This window comes from Sinohyriopsis cumingii, chromosome 3 (genome assembly GCF_028554795.1).
Source record: "Sinohyriopsis cumingii isolate HCF-2022 chromosome 3, ASM2855479v2, whole genome shotgun sequence".
Taxonomy (NCBI): domain Eukaryota; kingdom Metazoa; phylum Mollusca; class Bivalvia; order Unionida; family Unionidae; genus Sinohyriopsis; species Sinohyriopsis cumingii.
This window is the reverse complement of record NC_142963.1, coordinates 120,678,282-120,699,513: the sequence shown is the minus strand read 5'-3', so window position 1 is coordinate 120,699,513 and position 21,232 is coordinate 120,678,282. Positions and strand designations below refer to the sequence as shown.

At 34.3% G+C, this 21,232-nt stretch overlaps 2 non-coding genes across 2 annotated transcripts; both read right to left on the bottom strand.

Moving 5' to 3' along the window:
* Positions 1 to 6,899: 6,899 nt before the first annotated feature.
* On the bottom strand, positions 6,900 to 6,971 carry Trnae-cuc (transfer RNA glutamic acid (anticodon CUC)). Its single transcript has one exon. It is a non-coding gene; the product is annotated as a tRNA-Glu (tRNA).
* Positions 6,972 to 15,715: 8,744 nt separating this feature from the next.
* Positions 15,716 to 15,787, bottom strand: Trnae-cuc (transfer RNA glutamic acid (anticodon CUC)). The gene has a single exon. It is a non-coding gene; the product is annotated as a tRNA-Glu (tRNA).
* Positions 15,788 to 21,232: the final 5,445 nt, after the last annotated feature.

Here is a 21,232-nt window from a genome sequence, read left to right as displayed (position 1 = left end):
TAATTTTATGATATATTTCACAACTGAATCAATAATATCAAGTATATTACAGCTTAATAATAGGATAGCAATTTTATTTAGCAGTAAATTTTGAACCAAGCTTAAGAGAACAATGATATTTAAGTTACTTTGATCGGTTTATTATTTATAAATTGGTTTGATAATGGTAATAAATATAATAACTGAAAATAATACCTTCTTCTACAACATATTGTCTTCTGTCTGATTATTTGCACTTTTAGAGACACAAGTTATGAAGGATGTAAACAAGTTTTAAATTTCCCAAAACAGCACATTCAAAGATTGGGGTTCTGTAAAGTCCCCATACTTGTAAAGTATTTGAAAATAGTGACACATTAAACCTCCGTTCATGGCCCAGCTTTCTATTCTTTCAATCGTCATATGGGCCTCAATGGAGACTGCATCATATAGTGAATATCCGTCCGTTCGTAGCACACTGTTAATTAAATAAATATATGTTACGCTATTGACACTGCGAGATGTATCGGGGAGGTAATGGTGCTGAAGCTACCACAAATTGGGTATTGATTGATTGATCAGCTTTGACGTATTGACGTTTCACTAATTCAATGTCGGTAGTTGCGGTAGCTTGTATGGTAGAGCGCAGACCTCGTATTTCAAGGGTCGATGGTTCAACATCCGCCATTCCAGCCCTAGTCGGTTACCTACCTGTGGCTTTAGGTGTTACACTTAGGTTCTATTTCTTCCTCAATAGATGCCTTTGAAGAAAATTGATACAGGATACACAGTCTTCAAACTGAAAATATAGAGTTTTTTTTATTGGTATATAACTTTATTTGGATGCGTGTATTTTCCACCTTTAGCAATTATTTGTGAACCATCTTTCACCATCAAACCAGTCTGAAATAAAAATTGTATAAAGAAATTATAAGTAAGAAACGATTTAATCATTTTTGGGCTGAATGATGTCACGTGACGCCATACAGATGTAGCTCTTTGCCTCTTGTGTACGCTCTTTCGCAGTCTGATGTGCCTCTGTTATAAGAAATATTTATTGATTTTATCAGTGAATTAAAATAAATAAGGGGCATATCTGAATAATTCCTATGACTGAGAAAAGAACATAGGATCAACGTAACGGAAACGTACATGTTTTTATTCTTTCTGTTCCGCAAACAATCATGCGGAGGACACTAAAGAAAATGGCAGTAATCGTTAGCATTTCCAGTGACATTACTTTCAAGATAATAGGATTACGCTTTATTTAAAGACCATGTTGCCTAAGTCTCCTCCCCCCAGCGTCAATTTTTTTTTGTTATTCAAGTACAAAGTGCCGTAATATCGTAATATATTTAATAAATCGAAAGAGCTCATTGTTTGTCCCTGCAGAGACTCATGACTTGATCAATATTACATCGCTTTTACATTGTTCAATTTTGCGGTACGATACATATTAAAGACATCATGTCAGACGTTATTCATACTAGGCACCTGCGTAATATTATGACGTCACATTCATACTAATTATACGCGTTATATTGCTATTAACAAGATTCGATATTCTTTATCCATTTAATAATCGATATTATCACATGACATTTTAAGAAGATTTAAATTGGAATGGAGGAACTCGATACACCAACATCAATCATTTATTCATTTTCGTTAAATATAACATTAATTAGTTTTAAGTATGCTTAAACGTTGGCAAACGCTGTAAAATGTTCAGAGAGCTTCATAAAAATCGAATCATTTAAAAGGTATATAAAATCATTCATAAATGACACAATTTGGCCGAGTGAATAAAGGAAGCACTGTATTGAAAATGTTTTCCTGTGGTGTTTACATTAAATTATTGCGAGAATAAATGCAATGTTTTATAAAATACTTTGATTGTGATTAATCTCTTTCACCTAAGAAAAACTGTTTTTGATCAGAAAGTCGAAATGTAGATATAATTTATAATATATTGCTTATCCTTGCATAAATAAAACTTTATGTTACCTTTGCACGAGATAGATTAAGACAAAAGTTTCCCAAGCAGGGAAACAAACCCCGGTCGCCGCGGTGAGAGCGCGGAATCCTAACCACTAGACCACTTCATACTGTAGTTTTTCTTTCTCTCCAAACTCTCTTGTTGGGGTTATAATTGCGAGTTCAGCGCGTAAGTAAATCGCTTGGTTACTATGCCATACTTCCTCGCCAAGAAAATATTTGATTTCTTACCTACTCAAGGCTGTTGTGTTTGTTTCTTTATTGGTCAACTGTCATTTACCGTTGACCATTGCAATGTATGAAAATCAATTAGTTATCCTCTTTTCTTCAGGACAAATGTCAACAAGAAAAGTGTAACCAGGTGGGAAACAGAGGCTATCTTGATTTGCTACGTTAATGCATAATAGCACAAAGAATTATTAGGGTGGTGACGCGCATGACTTTATGTTTGAAGATTGAAGAACAAGCTTCTCTTTGTTTATAACCTTTTTTTATAAAGAAAGAGCAGCTCGACATTGAAAATAACTTTTCACAAGAACATTATTTTAAAATGCCACCAAAGTAAACATCTATGTATATATTTTAGTGTTATGCGGTGGTCATAACGCGTACGATGAACTACAAATGACGTGTTAAGATAAAATAGAACGGTTCTTGTACAATTTACTCGAGATTTATGTATGGCAATGATGGAAAGTTTCTATCAAAAGAAAACAATATTAGATACATCTTAACGGACAATCAGTTCTTAACCTCGCCGTAAGATATAATCATATGGGAAGCAAATCTGTCGTATAAACTTAGTACTATAAATCATGGATTACTTCAAGATGTCTTAGACCAGAGGTGGGGAAACTTTCCAGTGCAAGTGCCGCAGACACAAATTCACACCTTGTCACGGGCCTATTTGAAATAGCAAAAACAAAAGGTTTTTCTAAATAACTTAATAATTAATTTTCAGTTGCTAATATGTTGTTAATATTTGAAAACTTAAACATAAACTTCAAAAGAAGCACATTTATTTGATGAACAGGGTAAGATAAATAAAGTCAGTGCGAATGATGACTTGTTCCTAGGCCGCATGAAAACCTTTGGCGGGCCTCATGAAAGCCCTTGGCGGGCCGCTCGGGCCGTAGTTTCCCACTCCTGTCTTAGACATTATTTCCTAAAAATTTAAGGAAAGAAAACATGTATATTTTGAATCGTTAGAAATATTTTTTAAGAACAACACTTAAGTCTACTTGAGTAGTCTTTTATTGAACATATATTTCTCGAAAGCTTCTATTGTCTTCCCGAATATCAAGTATGTCGAGGCGTCTTAAATGTCCATAATCAGGTTTGGTGGCTACACTGGGTAGATAATTTTGATCCTATGCATTGTTTTGCTCTTGCGATCAAAACTGGTATTGGGGAGATAACGGGAAATAAAATCATAAAAACATATACTATTTTACAGAAGAACACAGAGAGAGAGAGAGAGAGAGAGAGAGAGAGATGGAGAGAGAGAGAGATATGTGATCTTTAATTAACCGTTTGGAGTTTAACATGGATGTGATTCGTTTATATAGTCCAGTACAAAATAATCTGATACATTACCAGAACCTTTACAAGTTATTTGTTGTGAATCTGGTAATAAAGGCGGCATTTTTCGATTAAAGAAAAACGGGTGCTAACTACAAAAACAATTGAAAGTTGCAAATCTTTCATTTGAACAATGCCAAAAGCCAGGGATACTTAATTGATATGCTTCATTGTTCACTCGATAACTACACATCATATAAATGCACGAATAAATCATACATAAGGTTTTGAAACAATTTGTAATCTTTATGAACATTTATTAAAGTTGGTAATAAGCATATTTGCAATTGGTGAAACAAATCATTTGACCGCTGAATCTCAAATTCAGATGAAATTCAGAAGAAACAGAATAAAAACGACCGAAAACAACTATATGTCGCCAGTGTTGCAGGGTCATCACAGCTTACATCTGAAAGAGGCGATATTGTTACTAATCTGATTCCAGCCGACACTTAATTGATTTTGAGACATATATACACCTCGTGCACTACACCGAAACTGATGAAAGTTGGACTATATTTTACTTACTATCCTCTTGGAATTTCTGTAACTTACATTTCACTTTCGTTCTCATTATGTACTTGATTTCACTTGGTATGCGCAATGGGACGATTCTAGTAAAGAATAGCATTTGTCTTTCCACGATTGAATATCAAGTTCCGGCCAACACTGTGCAAGAGCTGATGTCCAGTTTCCTGTAGCTTGTTGTTTCTCGCTTGTGGAACATTCGAAGGCGGATCTTTTCTAGAATATCGGTCCGTTCATGGCCCAGTTTTCTATTATTTCAATCGTCATATGGGCCTCAATGGAGACTGCATCATACAGTGAATATTCGTCCGTTCGTAGCACACTGTTAATTAAATAAAGATATCCGACGCTATTGCCACAGCGAGATGGATCGGGGAGGTGATGGCATTGAAGCTATCATAAATGGGGTATTGATTGATTGATTGATCAGCTTTGACGTATTGACGTTTCATTTATTCAATGTAGGTAGGTGCGGTAGCTTGTATGGTAGAGCGCAGACCGCGTATTTCAAGGGTGGATGGTTCAACATCCGCCATTGCAGTCCTATTCGGTTGCCTAGGTTTGGCCTTAGGAAATACACTTAGGTTCTATTTCTTCCTCAATAGATGCCTTTGAATAAAATTGATTCAGGATACACAGTCTTCAAACTGAAAATATAGAGTTTTTTTATTTGTATAATCTATTCTACTCTGCTTCATCTCGCCTAGTACAACTTGTTTTCTGGAGAAACTACGAGTACTAGGATTTCGTGATCTCCATAAATCGGTAATATTTCTATCATGAATGATTTTATAAAGTTCACGCACTGCTACATCATCAATATGTAAGGGTTTGTTATGTCGATCAATACCTGCTAAAGTTGTATTGAAATCACCAGCCAGGATAGTGCTGTCACTAGTACTGTTATGTAAATATGTATTTAGCTTCATGAAAAAGTTAAACCTTTCCTTCACAACATTTGGAGCATAAATATTGATTAAATCAATCACTTTATCATCAATAGCTATTTTAAGATGTAAAATCCTACCCTTTTCAATCATTTCTTGTGTCACCTGATTTCTCAATTCTCTCACTACTAAAACAGCAACACCTGCCCTCCTATTGTCTGCATTACTATAAAATATGTCACCATTCCAAATCTCATTTTCTCTAATACTTTCAGCAAACTCATCATCCCAAAAGGTTTCTTGCAATAATAAAATATGGCCTCTTTTCTCTTTAAATATTTCTAAAACAGACTTTAGTTTATTCAAATTACGCAAGCCATTTATATTTAGAGATACAATATTTAAAGCCATGATTATGATGAGTGTATTGAAAGTATTAAAAAATGTTGAGTGTTTGATCATTTCTTAATAGGTGTTCGTCGCATGCTATTCATTTTCAGGTTAGGTACTGGATTAAACCTTCTCCTTCTCCTTTGTACTACTTTGAAATTTTCGATATTAGTACCGTTTTCTTGACATGTACGTGATTCGTTTGATCTTTCAACAACGTCTGCAGCCATCTTCCTGTCATCATCTGAATCTGTCCCCGATCCATCTCCAATTGTATGATTGTTGTTTACTTCCTCCTCAGATTCTATTTCTACATTGGTCATATCAACTCCACTTCTTTCTTTTTCTTCCCCACTTTCTCCACTCTCGTTATCTTGTTTTGCATTCTCAATTTCTTCTTTATCATCTTCGTCACTCGGTAACTCCAATATGTCTTCCCTAGTATCATCATCAACTTGCGAATGAATCCCTGCAATGGCCTCTCTGTAACATATACATGTTTGCGCCTCTTTGTGGCATTTGTCGCATATCCTGCATGTACACATTAGAGGAAAACTTACACAACTGTCACATCTTTGCCTTGTGCAATTTTTTGCTACATGGCTTTGCTCCCCACACTTGTAGCATACAAAATCAGGGCAGTCTTTTATAACATGTCCCGGATCTAGACATCTAGAACATACCTTAACTTGGTTGTCGTGTAATACTCTAAAGTATTGCTGACCATTGACAGTCTGAAATTTCAGACTGTAAGGCAAGGATTTTACCTGCTGTGGAAATTTACATTTGACATAACGAGTCCCATCAGCCACACTAGTCCCAGGATAATATCTGCGTTGAATGGGAGAAAGAAGTTCTACTCCGTATTCACCGAGCTTCATACTTATATCATCATCGGTGATGTATGCTGGTAAATGAAGAATTGACACAATAATAGTGTCTGAATATAAGAGAGTACAATCAAAGTGTTCACTTCCAATATCAATTCCACACAAGGTATTATATGCTACTTCCTTGCTCGGCAGTGTGACCTCATACAAATTTGCACCTTTGGGCACAACTGCATAGACCGACATATCTCCGGTTAATTCTTCTACACTTCTAACAATATCACTTGCCTTTATTTTCTTCACATCCTTTACATCAATCACCACGGTACATTCTTTCCCAAAACGACGAGAAGCTCCTGTCTGTCTATCGATGTTACTCGACATGCCATTCTTATTGTTAGCTATTCCACTGGTGTCATTAGAGTGTGAGTCAGCTCCTTGTGCTGCTCGTGCAGCACGACCAGGCTTTGTATTCATTGTCACAGAAAATAGTATTTTGTGTGGTGGATAAAGTTATCCACACACTCAAAATATATCACACTTATATATGAATGCGATCACACAAATCTTATAAACGTACCTGTAACAAATTAAAACAGAAAAAATGTCTATTAAAGGAAAAAAACTTGAAAATTCACGGAGCGATCATCAAACGTGTTTTCCTTCTGATGTCATAACCGGAAGTCCTATAGATTAAAACAAAAGTTTCCCAAGCGGGGAATCGAACCCCGGCCGCCGCGGTGAGAGCGCGGAATCCTAGCCACTAGACCACTTGGGATATTATGGATATGATTTGTTGATACATGGATATCAAGTTGTCATGGCAATGGAAGATGCACATAATGTATTTCGCAAACACTGAGCTGTATAATCTACAGTATCTTTAGACATCTGAGATACAAATTTCAATCAGCGCCAAACTATAAACAAAAGAAGGACATTTATTTGATGAACAGGGTAAGATAAACAGAGTCAGTGCGAATGATGACTTGTTCTTAGGCCGCATGAAAACCTTTGGCGGGCCTCATGAAAGCCCTTGGCGGGCCGCTCGGGCCGTAGTTTCCCACCCCTGTCTTAGACATTATTTCCTAAAAATTTAAGGAAAGAAAACATGTATATTTTGAATCGTTAGAAATATTTTTTAAGAACAACACTTAAGTCTACTTGAGTAGTCTTTTATTGAACATATATTTCTCGAAAGCTTCTATTGTCTTCCCGAATATCAAGCATGTCGAGGCGTCTTAAATGACCATAATTAGGTTTGGTGGCTACACTGGGTAGATAATTTTGATCCTATGCATTGTTTTGCTCTTGCGATCAAAACTGGTATTGGGGAGATAACGGGAAATAAAATCATAAAAACATATACTATTTTACAGAACAACAGAGAGAGAGAGAGAGAGAGAGAGATGGAGAGAGAGAGATATGTGATCTTTAATTAACCGTTTGGAGTTTAACATGGATGTGATTCGTTTATATAGTCCAGTACAAAATAATCTGATACATTACCAGAACCTTTACAAGTTATTTGTTGTGAATCTGGTAATAAAGGCGGCATTTTTCGATTAAAGAAAAACGGGTACTAACTACAAAAACAATTGAAAGTTCCAAATCTTTCATTTGAACAATGCCAAAAGCCAGGGATACTTAATTGATATGCTTCATTGTTCACTCGATAACTACACATCATATAAATGCACGAATAAATCATACATAAGGTTTTGAAACAATTTGTAATCTTTATGAACATTTATTAAAGTTGGTAATAAGCATATTTGCAATTGGTGAAACAAATCATTTGACCGCTGAAGTCTCAAATTCAGATGAAATTCAGAAGAAACAGAATAAAAACGACCGAAAACAGCTATATGTCGCCAGTGTTGCAGGGTCATCACAGCTTACATCTGAAAGAGGCGATATTGTTACTAATCTGATTCCAGCCGACACTTAATTGATTTTGAGACATATATACACCTCGTGCACTACACCGAAACTGATGAAAGTTGGACTATATTTTACTTACTATCCTCTTGGAATTTCTGTAACTTACATTTCACTTTCGTTCTCATTATGTACTTGATTTCACTTGGTATGCGCAATGGGACGATTCTAGTAAAGAATAGCATTTGTCTTTCCACGATTGAATATCAAGTTCCGGCCAACACTGTGCAAGAGCTGATGTCCAGTTTCCTGTAGCTTGTTGTTTCTCGCTTGTGGAACATTCGAAGGCGGATTTTTTCTAGAATATCGGTCCGTTCATGGCCCAGTTTTCTATTATTTCAATCGTCATATGGGCCTCAATGGAGACTGCATCATACAGTGAATATTCGTCCGTTCGTAGCACACTGTTAATTAAATAAAGATATCCGACGCTATTGCCACAGCGAGATGGATCGGGGAGGTGATGGCATTGAAGCTACCATAAATGGGGTATTGATTGATTGATCAGCTTTGACGTATTGACGTTTCATTTATTCAATGTAGGTAGGTGCGGTAGCTTGTATGGTAGAGCGCAGACCGCGTATTTCAAGGGTGGATGGTTCAACATCCGCCATTGCAGTCCTAGTCGGTTGCCTAGGTTTGGCCTTAGGAAATACACTTAGGTTCTATTTCTTCCTCAACCGATGTCTTTCAAGAAAATTGATTCAGGATACACAGTCTTCAAACTGAAAATACAGAGCTTTTTTATTGGTATATACTTTTATTTGGATACTTGTATTTTCGACCTTTAGCAATTATTTGTGAACCATAATCCACCATAAAGCTAGTCTGAAATTAAAGTTTTATAAAGAAGTTATAAGTAAGAAACGATTTAAACATTTTTGGGTTGAATGATGTCACGTGACGCCATACAGATCTAGCTCTTTGCCTCCTGAGTACGCTCTTTCGCAGTCTGATGTGATTCTGTTATAAGAAATATTTATTGAATTTAACAGGGAATTAAAATAAATAAGGGACATCTGTGAATAATTCCTATGACTGAGAAAAGAACATAGGATAAACGTAACGGAAACGTACATGTTTTTATTCTTTCCGTTCCGCAAACAATCATGCGGAGGACACTAAAGGAAATGGCAGTAGTCATTAGCATTTCCAGTGGCATTACTTTCATACTATTAGGGTTACGCTTTATTTAAAGACCACGTTGGCTAAGTCTCCCACCCCGTCAATTTATTTCGTGATTCAAGTACAAAGTGCCGTAATATCGTAATATATTTAATAAATCGAAAGAGCTCATTGTTTGTCCCTGCAGAGACTCATGACTTGATCAATATTACATCGCTTTTACATTGTTCAAATTTGCGGTACGATACATATCAAAGACATCGTGTCAGACGTTATTCATACTAGGCACCTGCGTAATATTATGACGTCACATTCATACTAATTATACGCGTCATATTGCTATTAACAAGATTCGATATTCTTTATCCATTTGATAATCGATATTATCACAATGATACTTCAAGAACATTTAAATTGGAAAGGAGGAACTCGATACACCAAAATCAATCGTGAATTCATTTTCGTTAAATATAAAATTAATTAGTGTTAAATATGCCTAAACGATGGCAAACGCTGTAAATTGTTTAGAGGGCTTCGTAAAAATCGAATCATTTGAAAGCGTATATAAAATCATTCATATATGACACGATTTGGCCGAGTGAATAATGGAAGCACTGTATTAAAAATGTTTTCCTGTGGTGTTTTCATTAAATTTTTGCGAGAATAAATGTAATGTTTAATCAAATACTTTGATTGTGATTAATCTCTTTCCCCTAAGAAAAACTGTTTTTGATCAGAAAGTCGAAACGTAGATATAATTTCTACAATTTTTCTTATCTTTGTAAAGATAAAACTTTATGTTATATTTGCACGATATAGATTAAAACAAAATTTTCCCAAGCGGGGAATCGAACCCCGGCCGCCGCGGTGAGAGCGCGGAATCCTTTTTTTTTTTTTTCTTTCTTTATTTAAAAAACGTTTTGTACAGTATATATGTTAAAAGTATACAGTCAGTATTTACATAGGAGTTTGTAATGCTATATTACAAAATAATGGTTCTACAATAGTATTTTGTAATGCTATATTACAAAACAATGATTCTACAATAGTATTTTGTTAAGCTATATTACAGAACATTGATTCTAAAATTATATTTTGTAATGCTATAGTACAAAACAATGATTCTACAATGTGATAAAAAGTTTATCCTCTTCCATTCTCATTAAAGGATTATCTTTTACAAAATACTTCGTTATCAAAGTCTGATTTTTGTCTTTGTAATGTTGATACGCATATAATATATATTTTCTAGTCAAATATTGGAACAATCTTTCGATGTCTATTTGTTTCCCTAATAACGACATAATGTTTCTTCTTTTGTAAATGCACAATCGAGCAATGCTCAGAATGTAGTTCAAAAAATAACTATTTACTGATTTTGTTTCTTTGTTATATCCTATCATGAGCATTTGTTCAAAAGAAGTGCTATTGAGAACACCAACTCTACATTCTTTAAAAAGAATCTCAACTATATATACAATATAATTCTTAAAAGAGCTTAATTCAGGACATTTCAAAAACATGTGAAATAAATCCTCTGTTTCCAACTGGCACACCGGACATAAGTCATTATCAATTTTGCCATAGTATTTTAGTCTCTCTTTTGTAAATATTCGATTGTGCATTATTCTGTAATCCAAATCTATACAATCTGGGGTCTTGAAAGGCAGATGTATCAATTTCCAGTATTTATGCTTTTCCAAACTAAATATCTTACTCCAAAAGGAAACAGAAGCTGGTTCTTTAAAAATCAACGTACATAAAAGCTTGTAAAATAGTTGTGTTGTACATAAACAGAGGTCATGTAATTTTGTATCAACTCTGAGAAACATATTATTTCTCCCATTGGTTACAGTGGGTTTTGACTCTGTTGCAACAATATTTCTCCAGCCTAATGGTATACTTTCTATTATGCAATTATAGTCTTTTTTTATCTTATCTGTTTTGATCTCAGAATTTGATTTGTATATCATTTCTTGAATAGCTCTATAAGGTAGTATTCCAGGTACAAATTCATATGTAATATCCTGAACACGAACAATTCCTGCTTCTATAAATTCTGCGAAAAACAACGTTTTACCAGCACATGTAATATTAGGATTTAAAAAGAGAGGTTGTTCAAAAACATTCCTCACATCAATATTTGTATCGATATTATTTCTAAGTTTTTCCCATGCATGAAACATTTCTCTGTAAAATATAGGTAGGGTATTCAATTGTTGCTTATTTAAAGACATGAGAAACAACTCTTTGGTCAACCTCATGTTCAGGACAGTAGATAAAAAGTGATCAAAGGTATTTTTCCACATAGCATGGCAATTCACATCAAAGTATCTTTTTAAAAATTTTAGTCTGAATGCATACATTTTCATCTTTATATCAGTTAACTGTAGTCCGCCATTTCGCTTATCACCAATTATTGTATAATAGTGAACCAAATGGGACTTTCCTGACCAGATAAATCTGAGATATAATTGCTTCAATTCATCAGCAATCATATCAGGAAGAGGCTGAACTGACACTATGTACAATACTCTAGAAACTAATAAGTTATTAACAACTGTTACTTTTCCTTGTATTGTCAAATATCTCTGTGACCACAGTTGCAATAAGTTTTTAATTTTAGACAATCTATCATTCCAGTTCAGTTGCTCACATAACTTTGCACATTTTCCAACATAAGCTCCCAAAATTAAGATGACTTGATCACACATTTGAATTTGTAATTGTTTGCAATAATCATCAGTAAGTTTACCAGATCCAATACACAGAAGTTCTGTCTTTTCCTTGTTCACCTTTGCACCAGATCCTTTACAATACAAGTCAAGTACATTAAAAGATTGATTAATGGATTGTGTGTCCGCTAATGTCAAGGTTGTATCATCTGCATGTTGAAAAACTTTACTTGTATTACTAGACAGTGGGAGTGGAATACCTTTGATAGTGGGATTTGCTTTGATAGCGAGTCCTAAGGGTTCTGCTGCTAATACATATAACATTGCTGATATAGGACAACCTTGTCTGACTGAATTTTTAATTAAAAAGGGTTTCGTTAGATGACCATTGCATTTAACACTACTTTTAATTTCATTATAAAATATCTTTATCCACTGAATAAAATTGTCACCAAAACCGAACTTTCGTAAAACAGAAATCAAATATGAGTGGCAAACTCTGTCAAACGCTTTTTCTTGATCAATTTTTAAGATATATCCCTCAAGATTGTCTCTCTCAACCATATCTATAATATCTCTTACAGTGACTATAGTATCAGCAAAATCTCTCCCAACTATACAACATGTCTGAGTTTGAGAAATAATTTTGGGTAATACCATTTTTAAACTTGTAGACAAAATCCTTGTCAAAATTTTATAATCTACATTAAGTAAACTGATAGGACGCCAATTTTGCAATCTTCTATTATCCCCCTTATTTTTATAAATAAGTGATATAACGCCAAATCTCATTGATCTCGACATAATATTGTCATTCTTAACACTCTGAAAGATGTGCAACAGAATATCATATATACAATCATAAAATTTACAATACCACTCTACTGTCAATCTGTATGTATTTCATCAACTGTTATTATGGCATCACACATATCTTTATCCTCATCAGATACAGAACAGTTTACAAAATTTAAAAGTGAATCAGTACAATTATCATCAACAGTTACCGAAGAATATAAATGACTATAAAACTGATGTATTTCATCTAAGATTCCGCTTGTATTTGAAATAATTACACCATCATCATCAATCAATTCATTGATTACATTTTTGTTGTGTCGATATTTCTCAAGATTTAGAAAGTATTTAGTATTTCTATCGCTTTCAATTGCCCATTTCGCCTTAGATCTCAATATAGCACCCGACAAAAATCGGTTTCATAGTCACTTAACTGATGTTTTAGTTCTTCATATTTGTTAATGTCATATGATTCTTTATTTGCGACTTTTTCTGAAAATGATTTTAATTTATTTTGCAATGTAAAGTATTCTTGTAATCTTTCCTTATTTCTTCTTGTACAGTATACTTGGGAAAATTTTTTAATTTTGTATTTTACATTATCCCACCAAATGAGTGGTTCACTAAAATACATTTCGTCAGTTTTTCCCTCGGTAAGAATTGATTTCACTCTTTGTACATATTTTTCCTCAAAAAGAACATTGTTATTTAGTATCCATAATCCGGGCCCTGTTTCCACTTTGCAGGTATTTAGTTTAAGGTATACAAAAGAATGATCACTAAAGGATGTATCTGCATAATAAATATTTTGCACATTGGAATGCAATTTTGAGGAAATCAAAAAATAATCTATTCTACTCTGCTTCATTTCGCCTAGTACAACTTGTTTTCTGGAGAAACTACGAGTACTAGGATTTCGTGATCTCTATAAATCGGTAATATTTCTATCATGAATAATTTTATAAAGTTCACGCACTGCTACATCATCAATATGTAAGGCTTTGTTATGTCGATCAATACCTGCTAAAGTTGTATTGAAATCACCAGCCAGGATAGTGCTATCACTAGTACTGTTATGTAAATATGTATTTAGCTTCATGAAAAAGTTAAACCTTTCCTTCACAACATTTGGAGCATAAATATTGATTAAATCAATCACTTTATCATCAATAGCTATTTTAAGATGTAAAATCCTACCCTTTTCAATCATTTCTTGTGTCACCTGATTTCTCAATTCTCTCACTACTAAAACAGCAACACCTGCCCTCCTATTGTCTGCATTACTATAAAATATGTCACCATTCCAAATCTCATTTTCTCTGATACTTTCAGCAAACTCATCATCCCAAAAGGTTTCTTGCAATAATAAAATATGGCCTCTTTTCTCTTTAAATATTTCTAAAACAGACTTTAGTTTATTCAAATTACGCAAGCCATTTACATTTAGAGATACAATATTTAAAGCCATGATTATGATGAGTGTATTGAAAGTATTAAAAAATGTTGAGTGTTTGATCATTTCTTAATAGGTGTTCGTCGCATGCTATTCATTTTCAGGTTAGGTACTGGATTAAACCTTCTCCTTCTCCTTTGTACTACTTTGAAATTTTCGATATTAGTACCGTTTTCTTGACATGTACGTGATTCGTTTGATCTTTCAACAACGTCTGCAGCCATCTTCCTGTCATCATCTGAATCTGTCCCCGATCCATCTCCAATTGTATGATTGTTGTTTACTTCCTCCTTAGATTCTATTTCTACATTGGTCATATCAACTCCACTTCTTTCTTTTTCTTCCCCACTTTCTCCACTCTCGTTATCTTGTTTTGCATTCTCAATTTCTTCTTTATCATCTTCGTCACTCGGTAACTCCAATATGTCTTCCCTAGTATCATCATCAACTTGCGAATGAATCCCTGCAATGGCCTCTCTGTAACATATACATGTTTGCGCCTCTTTGTGGCATTTGTCGCATATCCTGCATGTACACATTAGAGGAAAACTTCCACAACTGTCACATCTTTGCCTTGTGCAATTTTTTGCTACATGGCCTTGCTCCCCACACTTGTAGCATACAAAATCAGGGCAGTCTTTTATAACATGTCCCGGATCTAGACATCTAGAACATACCTTAACTTGGTTGTCGTGTAATACTCTAAAGTATTGCTGACCATTGACAGTCTGAAATTTCAGACTGTAAGGCAAGGATTTTACCTGCTGTGGAAATTTACATTTGACATAACGAGTCCCATCAGCCACACTAGTCCCAGGATAATATCTGCGTTGAATGGGAGAAAGAAGTTCTACTCCGTATTCACCGAGCTTCATACTTATATCATCATCGGTGATGTATGCTGGTAAATGAAGAATTGACACAATAATAGTGTCTGAATATAAGAGAGTACAATCAAAGTGTTCACTTCCAATATCAATTCCACACAAGGTATTATATGCTACTTCCTTGCTCGGCAGTGTGACCTCATACAAATTTGCACCTTTGGGCACAACTGCATAGACCGACATATCTCCGGTTAATTCTTCTACACTTCTAACAATATCACTTGCCTTTATTTTCTTCACATCCTTTACATCAATCACCACGGTACATTCTTTCCCAAAACGACGAGAAGCTCCTGTCTGTCTATCGATGTTACTCGACATGCCATTCTTATTGTTAGCTATTCCACTGGTGTCATTAGAGTGTGAGTCAGCTCCTTGTGCTGCTCGTGCAGCACGACCAGGCTTTGTATTCATTGTCACAGAAAATAGTATTTTGTGTGGTGGATAAAGTTATCCACACACTCAAAATATATCACACTTATATATGAATGCGATCACACAAATCTTATAAACGTACCTGTAACAAATTAAAACAGAAAAAATGTCTATTAAAGGAAAAAAACTTGAAAATTCACGGAGCTATCATCAAACGTGTTTTCCTTCTGATGTCATAACCGGAAGTCCTATAGATTAAAACAAAAGTTTCCCAAGCGGGGAATCGAACCCCGGCCGCCGCGGTGAGAGCGCGGAATCCTAGCCACTAGACCACTTGGGATATTATGGATATGATTTGTTGATACATGGATATCAAGTTGTCATGGCAATGGAAGATGCACATAATGTATTTCGCAAACACTGAGCTGTATAATCTACAGTATCTTTAGACATCTGAAATACAAATTTCAATCAGCGCCTAACTATAAACAAAAGAAGCACATTTATTTGATGAACAGGGTAAGATAAACAGAGTCAGTGCGAATGATGACTTGTTCTTAGGCCGCATGAAAACCTTTGGCGGGCCTCATGAAAGCCCTTGGCGGGCCGCTCGGGCCGTAGTTTCCCTCCCCTGTCTTAGACATTATTTCCTAAAAATTTAAGGAAAGAAAACATGTATATTTTGAATCGTTAGAAATATTTTTTAAGAACAACACTTAAGTCTACTTGAGTAGTCTTTTATTGAACATATATTTCTCGAAAGCTTCTATTGTCTTCCCGAATATCAAGTATGTCGAGGCGTCTTAAATGACCATAATTAGGTTTGGTGGCTACACTGGGTAGATAATTTTGATCCCATGCATTGTTTTGCTCTTGCGATCAAAACTGGTATTGGGGAGATAACGGGAAATAAAATCATAAAAACATATACTATTTTACAGAAGAACACAGAGACAGAGAGAGAGAGAGAGAGAGAGATGGAGAGAGAGATATGTGATCTTTAATTAACCGTTTGGAGTTTAACATGGATGTGATTCGTTTATATAGTCCAGTACAAAATAATCTGATACATTACCAGAACCTTTACAAGTTATTTGTTGTGAATCTGGTAATAAAGGCGGCATTTTTCGATTAAAGAAAAACGGGTACTAACTACAAAAACAATTGAAAGTTCCAAATCTTTCATTTGAACAATGCCAAAAGCCAGGGATACTTAATTGATATGCTTCATTGTTCACTCGATAACTACACATCATATAAATGCACGAATAAATCATGCATAAGGTTTTGAAACAATTTGTAATCTTTATGAACATTTATTAAAGTTGGTAATAAGCATATTTGCAATTGGTGAAACAAATCATTTGACCGCTGAAGTCTCAAATTCAGATAAAATTCAGAAGAAACAGAATAAAAACGACCGAAAACAACTATATGTCGCCAGTGTTGCAGGGTCATCACAGCTTACATCTGAAAGAGGCGATATTGTTACTAATCTGATTCCAGCCGACACTTAATTGATTTTGAGACATATATACACCTCGTGCACTACACCGAAACTGATGAAAGTTGGACTATATTTTACTTACTATCCTCTTGGAATTTCTGTAACTTACATTTCACTTTCATTCTCATTATGTACTTGATTTCACTTGGTATGCGCAATGGGACGATTCTAGTAAAGAATAGCATTTGTCTTTCCACGATTGAATATCAAGTTCCGGCCAACACTGTGCAAGAGCTGATGTCCAGTTTCCTGTAGCTTGTTGTTTCTCGCTTGTGGAACATTCGAAGGCGGATTTTTTCTAGAATATCGGTCCGTTCATGGCCCAGTTTTCTATTATTTCAATCGTCATATGGGCCTCAATGGAGACTGCATCATACAGTGAATATTCGTCCGTTCGTAGCACACTGTTAATTAAATAAAGATATCCGACGCTATTGCCACAGCGAGATGGATCGGGGAGGTGATGGCATTGAAGCTACCATAAATGGGGTATTGATTGATTGATCAGCTTTGACGTATTGACGTTTCATTTATTCAATGTAGGTAGGTGCGGTAGCTTGTATGGTAGAGCGCAGACCGCGTATTTCAAGGGTGGATGGTTCAACATCCGCCATTGCAGTCCTAGTCGGTTGCCTAGGTTTGGCCTTAGGAAATACACTTAGGTTCTATTTCTTCCTCAATAGATGCCTTTGAAGAAAATTGATTCAGGATACACAGTCTTCAAACTGAAAATACAGAGCTTTTTTATTGGTATATACTTTTATTTGGATACTTGTATTTTCGACCTTTAGCAATTATTTGTGAACCATAATCCACCTTAAAGCTGGTCTGAAATTAAAGTTTTATAAAGAAGTTATAAGTAAGAAACGATTTAAACATTTTTGGGTTGAATGATGTCACGTGACGCCATACAGATCTAGCTCTTTGCCTCCTGTGTACGCTCTTTCGCAGTCTGATGTGCCTCTGTTATAAGAAATATTTATTGAATTTAACAGGGAATTAAAATAAATAAGGGACATCTGTGAATAATTCCTATGACTGAGAAAAGAACATAGGATAAACGTAACGGAAACGTACATGTTTTTATTCTTTCCGTTCCGCAAACAATCATGCGGAGGACACTAAAGGAAATGGCAGTAGTCATTAGCATTTCCAGTGGCATTACTTTCATACTATTAGGGTTACGCTTTATTTAAAGACCACGTTGGCTAAGTCTCCCACTCCGTCAATTTATTTCGTGATTCAAGTACAAAATGCCGTAATATCGTAATATATTTAATTAATCGAAAGAGCTCATTGTTTGTCCCTGCAGAGACTCATGACTTGATCAATATTACATCGCTTTTACATTGTTCAAATTTGCGGTACGATACATATCAAAGACATCGTGTCAGACGTTATTCATACTAGGCACCTGCGTAATATTATGACGTCACATTCATACTAATTATACGCGTCATATTGCTATTAACAAGATTCGATATTCTTTATCCATTTGATAATCGATATTATCACAATGATGCTTCAAGAACATTTAAATTGGAAAGGAGGAACTCGATACACCAAAATCAATCGTGAATTCATTTTCGTTAAATATAAAATTAATTAGTGTTAAATATGCTTAAATGTTGGCAAACGCTGTAAATCGAATCATTTGAAAGCGTATATAAAATCATTCATATATGACACGATTTGGCCGAGTGAATAATGGAAGCACTGTATTAAAAATGTTTTCCTGTGGTGTTTTCATTAAATTTTTGCGAGAATAAATGTAATGTTTAATCAAATACTTTGATTGTGATTAATCTCTTTCCCCTAAGAAAAACTGTTTTTGATCAGAAAGTCGAAACGTAGATATAATTTCTACAATTTTTCTTATCTTTGTAAAGATAAAACTTTATGTTATATTTGCACGATATAGATTAAAACAAAAGTTTCCCAAGCGGGGAATCGAACCCCGGCCGCCTCGGTGAGAGCGAGGAATCCTTTTTTTTTTTTTTCTTTCTTTATTTAAAAAACGTTTTGTACAGTATATATGTTAAAAGTATACAGTCAGTATTTACATAGGAGTTTGTAATGCTATATTACAAAATAATGGTTCTACAATAGTATTTTGTAATGCTATATTACAAAACAATGATTCTACAATAGTATTTTGTTAAGCTATATTACAGAACATTGATTCTAAAATTATATTTTGTAATGCTATAGTACAAAACAATGATTCTACAATGTGATAAACAGTTTATCCTCTTCCATTCTCATTAAAGGATTATCTTTTACAAAATACTTCGTTATCAAAGTCTGATTTTTGTCTTTGTAATGTTGATACGCATATAATATATATTTTCTAGTCAAATATTGGAACAATCTTTCGATGTCTATTTGTTTCCCTAATAACGACATAATGTTTCTTCTTTTGTAAATGCACAATCGAGCAATGCTCAGAATGTAGTTCAAAAAATAACTATTTACTGATTTTGTTTCTTTGTTATATCCTATCATGAGCATTTGTTCAAAAGAAGTGCTATTGAGAACACCAACTCTACATTCTTTAAAAAGAATCTCAACTATATATACAATATAATTCTTAAAAGAGCTTAATTCAGGACATTTCAAAAACATGTGAAATAAATCCTCTGTTTCCAACTGGCACACTGGACATAAGTCATTATCAATTTTGCCATAGTATTTTAGTCTCTCTTTTGTAAATATTCGATTGTGCATTATTCTGTAATCCAAATCTATACAATCTGGGGTCTTGAAAGGTAGATGTATCAATTTCCAGTATTTATGCTTTTCCAAACTAAATATCTTACTCCAAAAGGAAACAGAAGCTGGTTCTTTAAAAATCAACGTACATAAAAGCTTGTAAAATAGTTGTGTTGTACATAAACAGAGGTCATATAATTTTGTATCAACTCTGAGAAACATATTATTTCTCCCATTGGTTACAGTGGGTTTTGACTCTGTTGCAACAATATTTCTCCAGCCTAATGGTATACTTTCTATTATGCAATTATAGTCTTTTTTTATCTTATCTGTTTTGATCTCAGAATTTGATTTGTATATCATTTCTTGAATAGCTCTATAAGGTAGTATTCCAGGTACAAATTCATATGTAATATCCTGAACACGAACAATTCCTGCTTCTATAAATTCTGCGAAAAACAACGTTTTACCAGCACATGTAATATTAGGATTTAAAAAGAGAGATTGTTCAAAAACATTCCTCACATCAATATTTGTATCGATATTATTTCTAAGTTTTTCCCATGCATGAAACATTTCTCTGTAAAATATAGGTAGGGTATTCAATTGTTGCTTATTTAAAGACATGAGAAACAACTCTTTGGTCAACCTCATGTTCAGGACAGTAGATAAAAAGTGATCAAAGGTATTTTTCCACATAGCATGGCAATTCACATCAAAGTATCTTTTTAAAAATTTTAGTCTGAATGCATACATTTTCATCTTTATATCAGTTAACTGTAGTCCGCCATTTCGCTTATCACCAATTATTGTATAATAGTGAACCAAATGGGACTTTCCTGACCAGATAAATCTGAGAAATAATTGCTTCAATTCATCAGCAATCATATCAGGAAGAGGCTGAACTGACACTATGTACAATACTCTAGAAACTAATAAGTTATTAACAACTGTTACTTTTCCTTGTATTGTCAAATATCTCTGTGACCACAGTTGCAATAAGTTTTTAATTTTAGACAATCTATCATTCCAGTTCAGTTGCTCACATAACTTTGCACATTTTCCAACATAAGCTCCCAAAATTAAGATGACTTGATCACACATTTGAATTTGTAATTGTTTGCAATAATCATCAGTAAGTTTACCAGATCCAATACACAGAAGCTCTGTCTTTTCCTTGTTCACCTTTGCACCAGATCCTTTACAATACAAGTCAAGTACATTAAAAGATTGATTAATGGATTGTGTGTCCGCTAATGTCAAGGTTGTATCATCTGCATGTTGAAAAACTTTACTTGTATTACTAGACAGTGGGAGTGGAATACCTTTGATAGTGGGATTTGCTTTGATAGCGAGTCCTAAGGGTTCTGCTGCTAATACATATAACATTGCTGATATAGGACAACCTTGTCTGACTGAATTTTTAATTAAAAAGGGTTTCGTTAGATGACCATTGCATTTAACACTACTTTTAATTTCATTATAAAATATCTTTATCCACTGAATAAAATTGTCACCAAAACCGAACTTTCGTAAAACAGAAATCAAATATGAGTGGCAAACTCT